The sequence below is a fragment of the Hippopotamus amphibius genome, chromosome 2 (assembly GCF_030028045.1).
Source record: "Hippopotamus amphibius kiboko isolate mHipAmp2 chromosome 2, mHipAmp2.hap2, whole genome shotgun sequence".
In the NCBI taxonomy this organism is placed as follows: domain Eukaryota; kingdom Metazoa; phylum Chordata; class Mammalia; order Artiodactyla; family Hippopotamidae; genus Hippopotamus; species Hippopotamus amphibius.
The window spans coordinates 118990944-119006034 of record NC_080187.1 but is presented as its reverse complement, the minus strand read 5'-3'; positions in this window follow the sequence as shown (position 1 = coordinate 119006034).

Below are 15091 nucleotides of genomic sequence, written 5' to 3'. Positions count from 1 at the left end.
TGAGAATCCGCCTGCCAATGCAGAGGACACGGGTTCGATCCCTGCTCCAGGAAGATCCCACATGCCACGGAGCAACTAAGCCCGTGCGCCAAAAAAAAAAAAAAAAAAAAAAAAAAAAAAAAAAAAAAAAAAAAAAGAAAGAACAGATTCCCAAGTGATCCACAGATTCAATGCAATATCTATCAATATCCCAAAGATACTTTTGAAAAAATAGAAAAAACCTAGCCTAAAAAATTTATATGAAATTTCAAGGGACCCCAAATAGTTCAAAATTCTTGAAAAAGAAGAACAAAACTGGAGGACTCACACTTCTTGATTTCAAAACCTATTACAAAGCTACAGTAATCAAAACAATATACAATTGGCATAAAGACAGACATACAGAGCAATGGAGTGGAATACAGAGACAAGAAATAAACACTCACACACACAGTCAAATGATTTTAGACAAGAGTATCAAGACCATTTAATGGGTAAGGGGTAGTCTTTCCAACAAATGGTCCTGTCAAAAAATGGATATCCACATACAAGAGAATGACACTGGATCCTTACCTAACACCATATACAAAATTAACTCAAAATGGATCAAGGACATAAATATAAGACCTAAAATAATAAAACTCTTATAAGAAAACACAAGACAAAAGCTTCATGATATTTGATTTGGTAATGAATTCTTGGAAATGACATTAAGCACACAGACAACAAAAGATAAAAGACAAATTGGACTTCATGAACATTTTAAAATTGTGTACATCATGAGACACTATATACCAAGTAAAAAGGCAACACACAGAATGTGAGAAAACATGTAAATCATACATATGATAGGGGATTAATATCTAGAATATAGATTTTTTATTGCAATTAAAAAACAAACTACCCAATTCAACAATGGGCAAAGGACTTGAATAGACGTTTCTCAAAAGAAGATATACAAATGGACAATAAGCACATGAAAAGATTCCAAACATCACTAATCATTAGGCACATGAGATCAAAACTAAAATGAGAATCCACTTTACACGCATTAAGATGGTTGCTATCAATAAAACAGAAAACAACACATACTGACAAGGATGTGGAGAATCTGGCACCCTTGTGCATTGTTGGTGGGAATTTAACATGGTACAGCTACTGTGGAAAAAAGTATGGAGGTTCCTCAATAAATTAAAAATAGAATTATGATATTACCCAGCAATTCCACTTCTGGGTATATACCAAAAAAAGGTAGGGCCTTGAAGAGATGTTTCTACACTCATACTCAGAGCAGCATGATTCATAATGTTTAAAACATGGATGCAACTCAAGGGTCCATCAAATGATGAATGAATAAGCAAAATGCAGTATACACTTACAATGGAATATTTTGCTGCTTTTTTCTAAAAACTTCTCTTTTCGGAAGGAAATTCTGCAATATGCTACAACATGGACAAATCTTGAAGACACTATGTTAAGGGAAATAAACCAGTAACAAAGACAAAAACTGTATGAGTCCATTTATATGAAGCATTTAGAGTAGTCAAAATCAAAAAGACAGAAAATACAATGGTGGTTGACAGAAGCTGGGGGAATGGGAAAGTTGAGTTGTTTAATAGGTATACAATTTCATATTTACAATGAAAAGAGTTAAGAGGATGGATGGTGGAGATGGTTGCACAACAATGTGAATGTATTTAGTACCACTGAACTGAATGCTAACAAATTATTAATATGGTAAACTTTATGTTATGTGTATTTTAATTCAATAAAAAAGAAAGAACAATTTTTTAAAAAGAAAGGAAAAAAAGACGTAACTGAGAGATACCAGGAAACAAAGCTGTGTCTGGGTCCCACTCTGCATCCTGTCTGGGTTTAATGGCATCACAGAAACCCACCTGGGTACTTGGCAAGTTTGAGAATAGGACTTGGGCACCTGTATGAAAGTTCAGTGTGCAGGTGACAAAGCCATCCCAAATGCTACCCTATCACTTGGAAGGGCACCTCACGTTGGGTATAACGAATTAAATGGGGACGCCACTGGATATGTCCATGTTCTAATCCCTGGAACCTGTTAATGTGGTATTATTTTGGAAAAGGGTCTTTGCATGTGTAATTATGTGTAATTACATCAAAAACTAATTTGCAATCATCCTAGGTTATCCAGGCATGCCCTAAATCTAATGACGAGTGACCTTATAATAAGAGGAGAAGACACAGACAGAAAGGAGGAGAAAGACCATGTGAAAATGGAGGCAGAGATTGGAGTGAGCATCTACAAGCCAAGGAATCCCAACTGCCATCTGCTAAAGTTGGAAATTGCAAGGAAAGGAATCTTTCCTAGAGTCTCTGGAGAAATTTTGGCCCTGCAAACGCCCTGATTTTGGACTTCTGGCCTCCAAAACTGTGAGAAAATAAATTTCTGCTGTTTTAAGCCAAAAAAGAAAGAAAGAATGGCTGATAACTTCCCTATCTGGGGAGAGACGATTTGGACATACAAGTTCATGAAGCTAATAGGTCAACCCCAAATATCAAACCAAAATGATCTTCTCAAAGACACACTATTAAAAAACTGTCTAAAATCAAAGGCAAAGAAAGAATTTTTAAAACTGCAAGAGAAGAAAACCCTCACATATTAAAGGAACCCCCAATAAAGCTATCAGTGAATACTCAGCAGAAATCTTGCAGGCCAGGAGAGAGTGGGATGAACAATTCAAAGTGCAAAAGGAGAAACACTGCCAAAGAAGAATACTTTACCCAGTAAAGCTGTCTTTCAGAAATGAAGCAGCAATGTTTGTTCTCAAACAAACAAAAGCTGAGGGAGTTATTCTACACTAGACCTGCCTCACAAGAAATGCTGATAGGATTTCTTCAAGCTGAAAAGAAATGATGGTAATTACTAACATGAGAACATATGAGAATATAAAACATTCTGGTAAAGGTAAGTATATAGACAAATTCAGAATAATGTAATACTAGTAATATAGTACTGTGTTAATCACTTTAGCATAAGGGTTAAAGGACAGAAGTATTAAAAATAACAATTAACAATTTGTAAAAATATGCAACATAAAAAGAGGTAAATTTTGACATAAAAAACATAATATGTGGTGTGAGGGAGTAAAAGGGTAGCATTTTTGTATCCAATCGAAGTTGTTGTCATCAACTTAAACTTATACTTATGTTTTATGTAAACATCATGGTAACTACATAGCAAAAACCTACAACAGATAGATAACAAAGAGAAAAGAATCAGACCTTAAACTACAGAAAATTATCAATTCACAAAGAAAGTGAGAGGAAGAAAGAATAAAGGAACTACAAAAGTCAGAAAAATATTAATAAGATGGCATTAGTAAGTCCTTACCCACCAACAGTTAACTTTAAATGGAAATGGATTAAATTCTCCAGTCAAAAGGCAGAGGAGCTGAATGGATTTTCTTTAAAAAATATCCAACTAAATGCTCCCTACATGAGACTCACTTCAGATTCAAAGACACACAGACTGAAAGTGAAGGGATAAAAAAAAGATTTCCTGCAAAGGCAAACAACATGAGACCATGGATAGCTATACCTATACCAGACAAACAGACTTTAACTCAAACACTGTAACAAGAGACAAAGAAAGTCATTACATAATGATAAAGGGGTTGATTCAGCAGAGAATACAACGATTGTAAATTCAAATGCACCCAACATTAGAGCACCCAAATATATTCACAGTGAAAAAGGGAGAAAAAGGCAGAAATAGATAACAATACAATAATATGGAAGATTTTACTATCCCACTTTCAACAATGAACACACCATCTAGACAGAAAATAAATAAGGAAATACTTTAGGCCAAATGGCCCTAATAGACATATGCAGAATATTCCATCCAAGACCTACAAAATACATATTCTTCTCTAGTGCACATGGAATAGTCTCCAAGATAGATCATATGTTAGCCCACAAAACAATTCTCAGCAAATTTAAGAAGACTGAATTGATACCAAACAACTTTTCAAACCATGGTGGTATGAAATTAGAAATTAATTAACAGGAGAAAAACTGAAGGACTCAGAAATATGTGGAAATTGAACAGCACACTCTTCAATAAACAATGGGTCAAAGAAGAAATCAAAATGGAAATAAAATATCTTGAAACAAATGAAAATGGAAACACAACACACTAAACCTTATGGGAAGAACTTTATAACAATATACGCCTACATTAAGAAAAAAGAAAAATCTCAAACAGCCTAATGTCACACATCAAAAAATTAAAAAAAAGAACAAACTACATCCAAAGGTAGCAGAGGAAAGGAAACAACAAATATCAGAACATAATCAGGAAGGACACTATATAATGATCAAGGGATCAATCCAAGAAGAAGATATAACAACTGTAAAGATCTATGCACCCAACATAGGAGCACCTCAATACATACGGAAAGTGCTAACAGCCACAAAAGGGGAAATTGACAGTAACACAATAATAGTAGGAGACTTTAACACCCCACTTACATCAATGGACAGATCATCCACACAGAAAATAAATAAGGAAACACAAGCTCTAAATGACACATTAGAACATCTCGACTTAAGTGATATTATAGGACATTCCATCCAAAAATGACAGAATACACTTTCTTCTCAAGTGCACATGGAACATTCTCCAGGATAGATCACATCTTGGGTCACAAATCAAGCCTCGGTATATTCAAGAAAATTGAAATCATATCAAGCATCTTCTCCAACCACAACACCATGAGACTAGATATCAATTACAGGAAAAAAGCTGTAAAAAAATACAAACACATGGAACCTAAACAATACACTATTAAACAACTAAGAAATCACTGAAGAAATCAAAGAGGAAATCAAAAAATACCTAGAAACAAATTACAATGGAAACACGATGACTCAAAACTGATGGGATGCAGCAAAAGCAGTTCTAGGAGTGAAGTTTATAGCAATACAATTCTACCTCAAGAAACAAGAAAAATCTCAGATAAACAACCTAACCTTACACCTAAAACAATCAGAGAAAGAAGAACAAAAAAACCCCAAAGTGAGCAGAAGGAAAGAAATCATAAAATCCTATCAGAAATAAATGAAAAAGAACAAAGATCTATAAGACTAAGAGATGGTTCTTTGAGAAGATAAACACAATTGATAAACCATTACCCAGACTCATCAGGAAAAAAAGGGAGAAAAAAAGGGAGAAAGTGAAAATCAAAAGAATTAGAAGTGAAAAAGGAGAAGTAACAACTGACAATGCAGAAATACAAAAGATCATGAGAGACTACTACAAGCAACTATATGCCAATAAATTGGATAACCTGGAAGAAATGGATAAATTCTTAGAAAAGTACAATCTTCCAAGACTGAACCAGGAAGAAATAGAAACTATGAAGAGAATAATCACAAACATGGAAACTGAGACTGTGATTAAAAATCTCCCAACAAACAAAAGCCCAGGGCCAGACAGCTTCACAGGTGAATTCTATCAACCATTTAGAGAACAGCTAACACCTATCCTTCCCAAACTCTTCCAAAATATAGCAGAAGGAGGAACACTCCCAAACTCATTCAACAAAGCCACCATCACCCTCATACCAAAACTAGACAAAGATGTCATAAAAAAAGAAAGTTACAGGCCAATATCACTGATGAATATGGATGCAAAAATCCTCAACAAAATACTTGCTGACAGAATCCAACAGCACATTAAAAAGATCATACACTAAATCAACAGAATTAGAAATGAAAAAGGAGAAGTAACAATGGACACCACAGAAATACAAAAGTTCATGCGAGACTACTTACTACAAGCAACTATATGCCAAAAAATTGGATAACCTAGAAGAAATGGATAAATTCTTAGAAAACCACAATCTTCCAAGACTAAACCAGGAAGAAATAGAAACTATGAACAGAGCAATCACAAGTACGGAAATTGAAGCTGTGGTTAAAAATCTCCCAACAAACAAAAGCCCAGGGCCCGATGTATTCGCAGGTGAATTTGATCAAACATTTAGAGAAGAGCTAACACCTATCCTTCTCAAACTCTTCCAAAATAGAGCAGAAGGAGGAACACTCCCAAACTCATTCTATGAGGCCACCATCACCCTGATACCAAAACCAGGCAAAGAGGTCACAAAAAAGGAAAATTACAGACCAATATCACTGATGAAAATAGATGCAAAAGTCCTCAACAAAATACTAGCTAAAAGAATCCAACAGCACATTAAAAAAAATCATACACCATGATCAAGTGGGGTTTATCCCTGGGATGCAAGGATTCTTCAATGTATGCAAATCAATCAATGTGATACATCATATCAACAAATTGAAAGATAAAAACCGTATGATCACCTCAGTAGATGCAGAAAAGCTTGTGACAAAATTCAACACACATGTATGATAAAAAATCTCCAGAAAGTGGGCATAGAGGGAAATTACCTCAACATAATAAAAGCCATATATGAGAAACCAAAAGCCAACATCATTCAAAATGGGGAAAAACTGAAAGAATTCCCTCTTAGAGCAGGAAAAAGACAAGGGTGCCCACTCTCACCATTATTATTCAACATAGTTTTGGAAGTTTTAGCCATAGAAATCAGAGAAGAAAATAAAATAAAAGGAATCCAAATTGGAAAAGAAGTAAAATTGTAACTCTTTGCAGATGACATGATATTATACATAGAAAACCCTAAAGATGCTACCAGAAAACTGCTAGCACTAATTGATGAGTTTAGTAAAGTAGCAGGATACAAAATTAATGCACAGAAATCTCTTGCATTCCTACACACTAACAATGAAAGAGCAGAAAGAGAAATTAAGGAAACACTCCCATTGACCACTGCAACAAAAAGAATAAAATAGATAGGAACAAACCTGCCTAAGGAGTTAAAAGACCTGTATGCAGAAAACTATGACACTGATGAAAGAAATCAAAGACAATTCAAACAGATGGAGGCACATAACATTGTTCTCGGATTGGAAGAATCAACATTGTGAAAATGACTATCCTACCCAAAGCAATTTACAGATTCAATGCAATCCTTATCAAATTACCATCAGCATTTTTCACAGAAGTAGAACAAGAAATTTTACAATTTGTATGGAAATGCAAAAGATCCGAAATAGCCAAAGTAATCTTGAGAAGGAAAGATGGAGCTGGAGGAATCAGGCTCCCTAACTTCAAACTATACTACAAGGCTACAGTGATTAAGACAGTATGGTACTGGCACAAAAAAAGAAATATAGATCAGTGGAACAGAATAGAGAGCCCAGAGATAAACCCGTGCACATATGGTCACCTTATCTTTGACAAAGGAGGCAAGAATAAACAATGCAGAAAAGACAGCCTCTTCAATAAGTGGTTCTGGGAAAACTGGACAGCTACATGGGAAAGAATGAAATTAGAACACTTCTTAACACCATATACAAAAATAAACTCAAAATGGATTAAAGAACTAAATGTAAGGCCAGACACTATAAAACTCTTCGAGGATAACATAGGCAGAACACTCTATGCCATAAACCATAGAAAGATCCTTTTGGACTCACCTCCTAGAATAATGGAAATAAAATAAAAAATAAACAAATGGGACCTAATGAAACTTAAAAACCTTTGCACAGCAAAAGAAACCATAAACAAGACAAGAAGACAACACTTAGAATGGGAGAGAATATTTGCCAGTGAAGCAGCTGACAAAGACTTAATCTCCAAAATATACAAGCAGCTCATGCAGCTCAATATTGAAAAAGCAAATAACCCAATCCAAAAATGGGCAGAAGACCTAAATAGACATTTCTCCAAAGAAGACATGCAGATGGCTAACAACCCATGAAAAGATGCTCAACATCACTAATCATTAGAGAAATGGAAGTGAAAGTCACAATGAGGTATCACCTCACTCCTGTCAGAATGGCCATCATCAAAAAATCTGAAAACAGTAAATGCTGGAGATAGTGCAGAGGAAAGGGACCCCTCCTGCACTGTTGGTGGGAATGTAAATTGGTACATCCACTATGGAAAACAGTATGGAGGCTCCTTAAAAAACTAAAACTAGAACTACCATATGACCCAGTAATCCCACTCCTGGGCATATACCCTGAGAAAACCATAATCCAAAAGGAAACACATACCACAATGTTCATTGCAGCACTATTTACAATAGCTAGGGCATGGAAGCAACCTAAATGCCCATCAACAGATGAATGGATAAAGAAGATGTGGCACATATATACAGTGGAATATTACTCAGCCATAAAAAGGAATAAAATTGAGTTATTTGTAGTGAGGTGGATGGACCTAGAATCTGACCTACAGAGCAAAGTAAGCCAGAAAGAGATAAACAATACCATATGCTAACTCATAATATGGAATCTAAAAAAATGGTACTGAGGAACCCAGTGAGGGGGCAAGAATAAAGATGCAGATGTAGAGAACGGACTTGAGGACATGGGGTGGGGGACAAAGTGGAAGCTGAGACAAAGTGATAGAGTAGCATTGCCATATATACAGTACAAAATGTAAAATAGATAGCTAGTGGGAAGCTGCTGCAAAACACAGGGAGATCAACTGATGATTGGTGATGACAGAGGGGTGGGATAGGGAGGGTCAGAAGGAGTCACAGGAGGGAGGGGATATGGGGATAGATGTATAAATACAGCTGATACACTTTGTTGTACAGCAAAAACTGGCACAGCAGTGTAAAGCAATTATAGTCCAATAAAGAGCTTAAAAAATAGTATGGCATAAAAACAGACACATAGAACAATGGAATAGAGCAGACAGCCCAGATATAAACCCACACATATACAGTCAATTATTTTTTTTCAGTCAATTATTATTTGACAAGAGAACCAAACATGCTCAATGGGGAAAGGATAGTCTCTTCAAATAATGGTGTTAGGAAAACTGGATATTGCATGGACTCTTATACCACTCACAAAAATTCACCTAAAATAGATTAAAGACATAAGGCCTGCAACTATAAAACTCCTAGAAGAGAACATAGGATAGAAGCTCCTTGACATGTCTTAGTGATTTTTTTGGATATGACATCAAAAGCACAAATGACAAAAGCAAAAATTTTAAAAATGGGACTACATCAAACTACTAACCTTCTATACAGCAAAGATACAATTCATAAAATGGAAAGGCAACATATGGAATGAGTAATATTTGTAAACAAAATAATAAGGGGTTAATATCCAAAATACGTAAGAAATTCATATAACTCAACAGCAAAAAAAAAAAAATTAAGCAAATCTATTTAAAAATGGACAAAAGATCTAAATAGAGAGTTTTCCAAAGAACCCATATAAATGGCCAACAGGTGTTTGAAAAGATGCTCAACATCATTAATCATTAATGAAAGACAAATCAAAACCACAACAAGGTATCACTTAAAACCTATTAAAATGGCTATCATCAAAAAGACAAAAGATAAAACTAGAGGGAAAGGAATACTTATACACTGTTGCAGGGAATGTAAATTGGTACAACCATTATGGAAAACCGTATGCTCGAAAAATTAAAAAGAGAATTACCATACGATCCAACAATCTCACTTCTGGGTATACAGCGAAAGGAAAGGAAATAAAATTACTATCTCAAAGAAATATCTGTACTCCCATATTCACTGAATCATTATTCACAATAGCCAAGATATGGAAACAACCTTAGTGTCCATCAACAGATGAATGGTTAAAGAAGATGTGACATATATATCTATATATATATATATAGATACATACACAATGGAATATTATTTAGCCATGAGAAAGAATGAAATCTTGCCTTTTGAGCAACATGGATTGACCATGAGGGCATTAAGCTAAGTGAAATCTCACAAAGACAAATACTACGTGATATCACTTATATGTGGAACATAAAAAAGCTGAAACTCACAGAAACAGAGCAGGATGGTGGTTGCCAGGGTCTAGGATTTGGGGAAAATGGGGATGTTGATCAAATGGTGGAAACTTCCAGTTATAAGATGAATAAGTTCTGGGGATCTAATATACAGCATGGTGACTACAGTTAACTATATTGCATTATATACTTGAAAGTTGCTAAGAGAGTAGATATTAAATGGCCTAACCACACATACACACAAAGGTAACTGTGTAAGGGAGTGGAAGAGTTAACTAATCCTATTGTTGTAATCATTTTGCAATTATATATGTTTATCAGATCATCACATTGTATACCTTAAACTCACATAATGTTATATGTTAATTATTTCTCAATGAAGATGGAAAACAAAACTGCAGCCCACTACTGTTGGCTTTGTTGATCACACTGGCATCCCAACACAGTCTATTGGAGGAAGCCTCTCCTCACTCACTTTTGGGAGAAGCCTCTGCCTTGTATGTTAACTAGTTATTCTAGTCACTCCCAGGGTCAAAAGCCTAAAAAGCAGGTATGTTGATCTCAGAATAAAAGAGACTGATGAGATGAATCTGTCCTGGCTAAAGTGCCAACTAGTGAATTATAGCCCTTGCAGACCTACACTACAGCACCTTTAAGCTACAGAAGGACCTGTGAAGGACCTTAAGGACTCCTCCAAGAGCTTATAACAATTTAAGTTGTAATACAGCATATGGTAGACACAGCACAAACTGGTAGCAGCCAAAGTGCAAATCCACCAAGAGATAACAGTGCCTTTCTTAGGCAGGAATTGCTGTGTGGTAGAATCAGTTAGACAAAAAACCAAACCAAAACAAACAAAAAAGAAAGCCAAGAGCAGCCCAGAGGTAAGCCCCCTCCACGGAACACCTGAGTCACGTTGCTCACTGTGCCAACTGTCCTACAATTATGTCTGGGGTTTAATTTATGGAGGTGACCAAGTGATACAGATAGGCCAATGCCCCTGAAGCTCATTACTTACATTTCCTGAGAGGAGGGGATCTACACCACCACACAGGGCCACAGGGTAAGTACCAGGTTTGGTCAGGAGGCAGAAGCAGGAATAAGGAGAAAGCCTATGCCAGAGCCTTTATTGGAATTTTGACAGAAAATATGAGGGCAGAGTAAACAATTTAGGATTGCTTAGTTTGAATAATTCTGGGTTTTAGGCTCTAGGGGTGGTCTCTAGTTGCCTGGTACCTGACTTTGGGACATTTTAGGTCAGGGGAAATATTGGTTTAGTGTGTGAGTTAGATAAACAGGGTAGTTGGGGCTATAGACTCCAGATTGGCTGGTGATTTACATATGAAAGACAAGCTCCCAGAGAGACCTTTGCTAGTCCAGTGTGGGACAGTCTCTCCCTGGCCAGACAGCTTTTTAAGATGTCAAAACATCACAAAATATAGAAAATGAAAACATGATTAATACACTGCTGCTGCTCTACCTGGCCATTTGTGCACCAGGCCCATTTATCTCAAGACCCAGCTGCCAGGACCACATAAATGCTGAAGGAGTGTGAGCCTGCCTAGGTACAGACATGCTGAACGCATCTGCATGAAGAGGGGCCAGAAACATTTGTGGGGTTCTTTGGCCCTAGAAAATGGACCAACTCTAAAAACAGAGTTACCATGTGATCCTGCAATCTCACTCCTGGGCATATATCCAGAGAAAACTCTAATTTGAAAAGATACATGCACTCCAATGTTCACAGTAGCACTATTAACAAGAGCGAAGACATGGAAACAACCTAAGAGTCCATTGGCAGATGAATGGATAAAGAAGATGTGCTATTTATATGCAATAAAATATTCATCATAAAAAACAATGAAATAATGCCACTTGCAGCAACATGGATGAACCGAGAGATTATCATACAAAATGAAAAGTCAGACAAAGATAAATGTCACATAATATCACTTATATGTGGAATCTAAAAAAAAAATGATACAAATTAACTCATTTACAAAACAGAAATACACCTGAAACGAATACAACATTGTAAATCAACTATACTTCAATCAAAAAATAGTGCTTCCTTTGGAATGTTCCTGAAGGTCAATGACCAGTGTGCATCATTACTGTGAGTTGATAGGAGGCTATTTTAACCCATGAACTGATTATTTTGCTGTTGATGAATAGCAAATTTAGTCCATACACAATGACTTTTTTAAAAAGAGACAATTTATTTTTTTATTTTAAAAAAAATATTTATTTATTTATTTATTTATTTATTTATTTATTTATTTATTTGGCTGAGCTGGGTTTTACTTGGCACATGCTGGATCTTCATGGCAGCATGCGGGATCTAGTTCCCTGACCAGGGATCGAACCTGGGCCCCCTGCATTGGGAGCACAGAGTCTTAACCACTGGACCAACAGAGAAGTCTCAAGACAATTTATTTAAGAAATTGACAATTAGGCCTTATCATTTTGAGGGCAAGTTGAATCCATCCTCACTTCTACATTCCACTGCCACCTTCTTATTGTGAGTCACTTCACCAACCAGAACAATTACTGCTGATCCCCAATTCCACTCTTTCCATCCTGCAGTAGTGCCTCCATTCAGCTTCTAAAACTGCTATTATCTTGTCTAAAACCTTGCCTGGGAAAGTGTCCAGCTACAAAGTGTAATGGTGACCACCTGAATCTGAATCTCTTTAACCGTCCAAAAACCAGCAGATCAACAATGACAGAGAAAACAACACAAGTAAAGAACATTAATAAAATTACCATTGGCCATGCTTTAGATATACTAGGGGACAGAGAATACCACGAACTTTTAATTATTTACAACTAGAGAGATGAAAAGCAAATTTCAACAAGCTCTCATTGAGACAGGCCTGGGACTCTTTGCTGCAGTGCTTGTACCTGGACAAACCTCTCCTAGAGCAACAAAATACAAAGAAACTTTAAGGGACTAAAAATAACTGTGTGCCTGCACAGTTGGAGCAAATTAGGGACAAAATATACAAAAAGACCAAAAAAAAAAAAAAAAAAAAAACTCTTACTGCCACTTCTGAAGACCTGGAAGCAAAAACAGGGTGTCTGGAGCAAAAGCAGGGTACTGAGCATGCACCCTGACTCAACACCACCAGAGGGAATGGGCAAGACACCTAAGCCACCCCTCCAGCCGCCCCTGGACACACCCCTACCCTCACCCCATATAAGGAACAAGCTCACCCCTGCTCAGGGAGCAAGTGAACAAGCAAAACTGTTAAATGTTCTCATTCTCCACTGCTGCATCAGGAGCCCCAATAAAGCTTTGCCTGAATTTCTTGTGTGGCCTAGTCAATTTCTGTTGATTCGGGAGGGCCAAGAACGCTGGTGGGTATCACCATGCCTGGTAAAAGTCTACAGGAATGAAGAATGAGGGAAGGTGAACTTAAGAGATTCTGTGAAAAAGAAAAGTGGAACAGAAGATGCAGATAAAGATAGACAAAATCACTTCCAGAAAGTGAAATTACAACAGTAAGTGACAAACACAATTCAAAGAATTGGCAATTCCCAGCATCAGCTATTAAGAACTGGGCTTGAAAGTAAGCAAAACTATAGGTATTAGCCTTTGGGAAGCATTCTTCTAGGTGGAGAATCTGCCATATGGAGAAGAAGTGGCAGTGAAAAGAAAGAAGGAAGCAAAAGGAAGAAGTAAAAGTTAAGGATCCTACAGAAACCAAAGACAAACATGTCTCACTTCTCTTTCTGCCACCATCCCTACTCTTACCAACATAATCAAAAACTTTAAATGCATTTTAAAATACTGGTCAAAGGGCACTCTTAAGCCAGGAAAATTATCAACAAAGGCCTAGGATCAAAAAAAAATTAACTCAATTCAACATAAAGTACTACAATAAGTAAACAGAAAATTCAAATTCAAATACTTCCTGTGATAGTCTTTCCAAAAATTAATAAGGGAACAGAAGAATACTGTAACAAACTTGCAAACTGAATTAAATATTCATAAACAAGCAATTAGTTTTAAAATAATAATTTAAAAAGGCACTGAAACAGAAATTTTAAAAGCTAATGACAAAAAAAAGGACAAAACACATTAAAAAAATGCAAAGAAAGTCAATCAAGCTCAGAAAAGGAATTGGAGAAAAAACAAAGTCAACCAGGAAATGGAGAACAAATTAGAGGGTGCCCAAGTGAGTAGAGACTGGAATAAAATTTCAATAAGGGACTTTGAGGAAAGGCAGGAAAAGAACCAAGAGAGTACATCTGAAAATGTTTTAAAAGAGTAAAAATGTTTAAGGCAAAAGTGGATGAAGTGCCAGGCAGGCAAGGAAAAACAAATCTGCTCTTTATATAATTAGAATTACTAGAAAAGAAAAAGAAATACAACAGAAATAAATATTGATATTTACATCTGTAAGGCAAGAAAACTATCTGGAAATAAAAGATAAATTTACATGTGGAGAGGTCCTACCTTGTACCTGGGAAAATGATTCAAAACAAATAATTTTGAGAAATATGTTAGTAAAACGTCTCCAAGGAAAAAAATCATCAGATCCTCTAAACAAAATAATCAAATTACCTATAATGAGAATATTAGTCTAGCACCAGCCTCTCAAGAGCAACATACAATGCAAAGCAACAGTGGGACAGCATTTTCAAAATATTCCATAGAAGAAAAGTTAACCGACGTTTTTATATTCAGCCAAGCTGCCTCTAACATATCAAGTCTATAGGTAAATCATTTCAACTGTGCAAGAACCCAGGGACTATTGTACAGGTGAGGCATTCATGAGGAATCTACTATAGGGTGAGTTCATGTAAACAGCACAGAGTGAGGAAACTTTGGTAAATGATTGCTGGTGATTAATATATTTAATTGTAAATCAAACAATAACACAAGAGTAGGGTAATGGGTGAGAGAATAGTGTTTAATTGTTCTATGTTCTGACTATGTGGTAAGAATTCCATTAAAAATGGAAGGTGAAGAGCGAGAGAAGATTGAAATTTGAAAAAAGGTAACTGACTGTTGTATATATGAGTGCCAACGAGTACCACTGAAAACTCACAGACTAGATAGCAAAGGATTTTTTAAGAAAAAGTAAAATTAAGGGCACTGTAACAGGTATACATATAAAGATTCCTTGGAACAAAACAGTCTTTCTAAAAACCAAATGAAGTAAAAGAAAATTTTGTTATATTTTTTGTAAATAAAACATATCAATTATAGCATAAAATACTGTCAGA